Below are 6099 nucleotides of genomic sequence, written 5' to 3' on the forward strand. Positions count from 1 at the left end.
GAACCCTGGCATAGAGAAAAGGCATAGATGCCATGTTGGGAATGATGCCCTTGAAGCCCTCCATTGTTGATGTTATTATTATGGTTAGAATTAAGTATGACTGGGTTCATGGAAAATCCCCAGCCAGCTGCAGAAGACTAATACAAATCTGGTGGTCAAGAAAAATAATAATATGATAAAGATATCCTGCTGACTAATAGATAAAACAAACCTGTGACCTTTCTGACATCCTGTCCTAACCCTGACCACAGGAATATTGTGTCCTTGGCCTGTGTAACTGTTTCTTACTCTCCCCCTCCCTCTGTTACCCATGTTATGGTATACATTCAGCCTTGGGAAAAAATAAAATTGTCGCCTGGATCAGACTCTTGTCTTGGCTTCCTTCTTCACATCCTTTGTCCCCTATTCTCTTCCAGGTACACCCCTGGACCAGTCGTTTACAAATGGCGCCCAGTGTGTGGCTGTTTGGAGGTCTCCTGGAGGAGAATGTCATCCCCAGTGAATAGGCAGGCCTGTCTTTCTTGTTTCTCAGAGCCTTTGCTCCCCCTCAGAGCTTTTGCTCCTCCTTGGAGCCTTTGCTTCCCCGCTTCTGGCAACCATGGACTACCCGACCTTGGTTCAGAGGCTTGGTGTGTGTTTCTCTATGGATGACACAGATCTCAGTGGTGAGTGATGGGACAAGCATTCTACAGTTACCTTTTGTGACAGGACTCAGGGAGTCATTCAAGATGCGAAGAATAGGGATTTAAAAAAAAGAAAAGAAAAAAGAAAAAAGTAAAGAAAAAAATTTTAAAAAATGCTTAGATTTTGTAGAAATATTTGTCCATAGTTCCCCCAGGAGGAAACAATTAACACAAAAGATAGTGCAGAGTTAGTGATTGTTTTTGTTGCTGAAATATGCCCTCTGTAATGAATAAAAATTGTGTGCTTTTTGGGTTTGAGGTTGCCTCTTCCTGTATGGTTGGGCACCCCCACGTACCTGGATTAAAAACCTTATACCCTCATGCTATTTCAGCGGTCACTTTGTCAATCTGTGCTCTGTGGGTGGCACTCCTGAGGTAGGGCCACTATGGGGTCTTACAACATTTTGGTGCACCTGCCAGGAACTGTGCTCCCCCAGACTACAATTGTTGAGGATATCGGAGGTAAGCTCTAGCAAATCTGTGTTTTGTGTTCTGTGTTACTTTCTGTTTTGTCTCTGTGTCGTGTCTCGTCTTTGTTTCATGTTGTCTTGTGTTTGTCTTCGTCTGCTGTCTGAAGAGTTTGAGTCCCCCCTGGAGAGAAGTTAGAGTCCCCTTGGTGGTTGCTGTGGGTCCTGTGAGGGGCTTATGTCTGTGACAGGCAGATGTGCTAGTTGTCACAGGCCACAGGCCCTAAAGGATGCTCTAGGAGGAGAAATAATCTAGAGGACACTCCGGTATCTCGTTGGGAGGTGGGATCAGAGATGGTCCTCCTCTTCCTGAAAGCAGCTAAGGTTAAGCTGCAGTTTGGGCCAGGTACTGAAGGTATCAGGCATTTGTGGAAATTGCTTATAGGATGCCTTGTCTTGGTCTTGTTTGTCTAGTTTGTTTTCTGCGGTATTGTCGAGTATCTTTTTGGCTTTTGCTTCACTTTTGAACTTGGACTGATGACTGTGTTTGAAAGCATGGACTTAAGACTGTGTTTGAAATCATGGAACTGTTTGTTTTGTTTGTCAAGGAATTTTACTTGGTCCTCTTGGTGCTTAACTTGGAAATGATTTGCTTGAAAGAAATTGTTTTCTGCCAGGGAGTTTTGTCTTTCTCTCTTGAGCCTCCTCCCCAAGAAGAGATGCCCCTCCTTTTGATCCCCTTGCCCAGTCTAGCAGATGTTAACAGTTTATCACACATGTATATGAAGGACTCCAGGTTAGCGAATGATCTTGTCTGAAGTAGGCATTAACAAGAACCTGAAAGCTTTGCCTTGGATCCTGAAGAAAGGATCTCCCTATTGCTTAGACATTCACAGCTTCTAAGAAAGGGAAGCACAGAGTGAGGAAGTGTGGGGCTGAGGGTGGCAGCTAGCAAGCGAACTGCAGGCTGCACACAGGCAGCTGCGCAGCTCAGGCCAAGTCAGCATAAGAGGAGTTTCAAGGTGATGAGCCCGGCTGGGGTTGAAGCTTTAACAGCAAAAAGATAGATTATTATGAGACTTTTGGCCCTGAAAAAAAATTGCAGTTGCTGCCTTCAGTGGCCAGACCTTCAACACTTGCTCACAGAAGGAGAGCATTCATTAAGAGAAGTTCTTTAAGGGAGCCTGCCTTATCTGCTGGCCCTATTCCAGTAGAGGAGTTGATCTCCAACATTAAGTTACCTTCCCCGTTAGTCATCATTGACATAGAGAGTGCCTCTGATCCTAACCCTGCAGCAGTCAGTTCCTGCCCCTGTGGTCAAAATGCCCCAGGTTGGGGGTCAGGGGAGCCCCTAAAGTATTTTCATAAAGAGTGTGCAGCAGACTGTGAATAACTTTGTTTTGCCAGACAGAACAGGCTTTACTCTAGGATGATAAGAGGAGAAAGTCTTGGCACTGGCTCTTCAGCTTACTCCAACTGGAGGCTGTGGCCAAGGTCAGGATCAATGTTTTCTTTTCCATGGTCCTCTAAGCCAGTAAGACAGCTTGGTGAAGGACTGTTACTGAAGTCCTGGGAGGGCTGTAGTTCTATTAAAGATCAGTATTCCAGTGTTAGCAAACTCTATATTGGATATAAGAGGCAGGAAGCCCAACTCAATTGTGAGCCTGCCTCAGGAATGGCAACAGAAAGAGTCCTTATAGTCAGTTATCTCTAACTATAGCTTACTCTCTGATACCTGAGGCTTCAATCGGATAACACCCTCCTGGGCAAGTCCCCCTTCAATACTCAGATGCTAGTCTCTCCTGGTCTCTTGGCTCAAGTTTGCCAGGCACGTCTGACTGCCTGGAAGAAAATTCCCCCCTAAAGTGGATGAGCCATACAATTCTTTTGTCAGCTGCTTGGCATCTAGCACCCAGGTCCTAACCATCTCTCCATCCTTTTGTTATTAGTTCTTACTGGAAGCCTAGTGATGTTTGGAGACTGGATCTCTTGAGAGGCAGAGCCACCGAGCTGACACTGAAGGGAGGTACTCCTTAAGCAAAATCTAAGTCCAGAGAGACAGCCGGTAACAGACCAGCTGCCCCTCTGCTCACCGTTCTGTTTCACAGGCACAAAGCTTGCATTTGTATTTGCAATGGCCTTTTCATTCCAAGAAAGCTGCCTTGTTTGTTTAGCTGTGTGACTGAATGATATTTGTCACCTGATCTGGTTGTTCCACCAGCTCTCTCCAGGCCACCCTCTAGCTTTCTTGCCTGGCCCCTTTCTCCTGTTCTTAAGAATTTTATCACCTAATACACTGCATTGTTTGACTTATAATTGCTCCTGTCCTACTAATATACATGTCCCAGACTCCCGTTGTGAAGGTTCTAATTCTAAAACAAGGGGATGATGCATCCCCCTAAATATTAAATTTACCTCCGTGGTTTGAAACCAGGATTGGACACATGGATATACTTGGGGTCTTAGAATGTTTCAATCAGGTGCTAATACAGGGATTATATTTACCATAAAATTGTTAAAAGAACCTGGACATTCCTACTCCTCGGCTTCTGGGCACTGATCCAAAGAAGGAGCCCAGGGAGGCACTGAACATGGCACAAGGTACACACGACTTCATCTACAGCCTGCACTTCACTGAGAGGAGCTGCTTGCTCAAAGAAGTGCACCACTTCGAGACCATTGCCATCGCAGAAGAAAAATTGGATGCCCTACCACCCCACTCCAGGACAGCTGTATTCTTCTACAATGTGATACCTTTTGTAGGGTTGACTTTTTGGATAATGCAATTATGATTGTTACATGAAACCAAATTGAATTGTCTATTGGAATTATTTTGTGAATGTCAACAATGGCAGTCAACATGTTATTTTTCCTTCTATATATCAACATATTATTTAACTTTCAGTTATTGATACTGTACTGTACTGAGTTGGGGGTTTGCTTTTTTCTGACATAACATGCATAGGATAACTATTAATGTCTTTATTTTTTCCCTGATGGTTATAATTCAATGTTGAGGTTTCTCCAAATTATTTAAAATGTTTAATATCAGTTAAAATTGTAATTCTCTGCCTGGTGGCATCCTTTCTGTGATATTTTATGAAATTCTGGTTTGTGAGAGAAAGTCAGTGCTTAGATATTTCCTGTGTCTTAGAATATGGTTAAAGAAAACATGAAACAAGTCAGAAAAGGCTTGGAAGAGAGAAAATGTGAAAGAGAAAAAGCTGAGAACTGGTATCAAAATTGGTCTCTGTTGGGTCCCCCAGTAGGTCTTCTTTTGCTTGTATCTTTTGGCCCTTGGACATTTAATTGTTTAACCATCTTTGTTAAATAACATGTAGATAATATAGCAGCAAAACTTATTCAGGTATATTGTCATAGGCTAGCTATGGAGGATGCTTTGATGATGGCCAAGCTCACCTACACATCTCCTCCCAGCCCAGGCAAGGACATTTTTTGTCCTTCAGCCAAATGAGGCCAACATTCTTTTCTGCCTGCTGTCCTGATGCCTTTGCTGAAAAATCAACAAATCGTCACCCCTGCGTGCTGAGCTGGACAGTCAATGATGGATAAGAGAGTGATATATTCAAGAATAAAGGGCCTAGACAGGAGGGCCGCCATTAGCTGTTGCCTTATCCCATGACGGATCCTGGCCACAAGATTCTCTTGGCCATGTGACAAATATTACTCCAACCTAAGACAGACACAGTTCCCGAGGGGCTCATTCCAGGACATCACGGCCATTTGGCCACCTTTTCATTTGACTATAAGGAACGGGGAGATGTTGGGAGCGATGCCCTTGAAGTCGACCATTGTTGATGTTATTATTATGGTTAGAATTAAGTATGACTGGGTTCTTGGAAAATCTCCAGTCAGCTGCAGAAGACTAATACAAATCTGGTGGTCAAAATTAAAAATAATATGATAACATTTGACGTGTTAAGATACCCAATGTGATGACCTGTAAAGTTTCTGAAAAACCAACATCCTGCTGACTAATAGATATGACAAACCTGTGACTTTTCTGACAACCTGTAAACATCAGCCTACTCCCCCACCATACGAATATTGTGTCCTTGGCCTGCATAAATGTTTCTTACTTCCCCCCTTCCGCTGTTACCCATGTTTTGGTATAAATTCTGCCTTCGGGAAAAATAAAATTGTCACCTTAATCAGACTCTTGTCTTGGCTTCCTTCTTTGTGTCTCTTGGCCCCCATTCTCTTCCAGGTACACCCCAGACCCTTCATGTATAACATTTGATCCAGTTGATAAGATATAATTGTCCACCTAAACATACAAAACCCTGTACACATTTATAACATCCTGTAAGTTACAGTGTGGAATCAACATCAGCCTCCATATTCTATTTTGGTGGCTTCTCTCAGTCTCCTGCTCTCTTGAGTTCCTGGTTCCTTCTCTTCCTTCAATCTTTTCTCCAACCCATCCTTCCTTCTCATCCAATGACAGGCCTCATTCTATCTTGTGCCTGCCTCACCTGTGACATCACCCCACACAGGGAGGCTCTAAGATGAATGACCATAACACAGTTTTCACAGTATTTTGAATTCCCCTATACAATGTCTAGAAATACAGTTTCTCCTACATGATATGGAAATTCATATTAGAGTGTCTATGGATCTTGGAAGACTGCTATCAACTGAAGTAACACAAATATTTTGAAAAATACAATGTTAACATACATACATTAAAATATTTTGTATACCTAATTCTAATTTTAATTTTAATTACACTTATTGTATTTTTAATTTTTATGTTGGTTATTTTACTTATTTACAATTCAATCGTTATTCCTCTTACAATATTCCCTTCCAAAAAACCCTCAGTCCACCTGGTTCTATGAGGTGCTCCCCCATCAATCCACGCATTCTTGCCTCACCACACTAGATTTCTGGTAAGCTATACATCAAGACTTGACAAGACCAAGGGCCTATCTTTCCATTGATGCCAGATAAGGCCATCCTCTTCTACAAATGCAGCTGGATCCATT

The 6099-nt window shown here is 42.8% G+C and overlaps 1 long non-coding RNA gene across 2 annotated transcripts; it reads left to right on the forward strand.

Moving 5' to 3' along the window:
• Window positions 1–363: 363 nt before the first annotated feature.
• On the forward strand, window positions 364–5267 carry LOC148006787 (uncharacterized). 2 transcript variants are annotated; one of them, XR_015644547.1, is made up of 3 exons: window positions 364–665; window positions 1016–1145; window positions 3040–5267. It is a non-coding gene; the product is annotated as an uncharacterized LOC148006787 (long non-coding RNA). The 2 variants fall into 2 exon arrangements; XR_015644546.1 differs by having other exon boundaries at window positions 1016–5267.
• The last annotated feature ends 832 nt before the right edge of the window (window positions 5268–6099 follow it).

Source organism: Rattus norvegicus, chromosome 1 (assembly GCF_021556685.1).
Source record: "Rattus norvegicus strain SHRSP/BbbUtx chromosome 1, alternate assembly SHRSP_T2T, whole genome shotgun sequence".
Taxonomy (NCBI): Eukaryota; Metazoa; Chordata; class Mammalia; order Rodentia; family Muridae; genus Rattus; species Rattus norvegicus.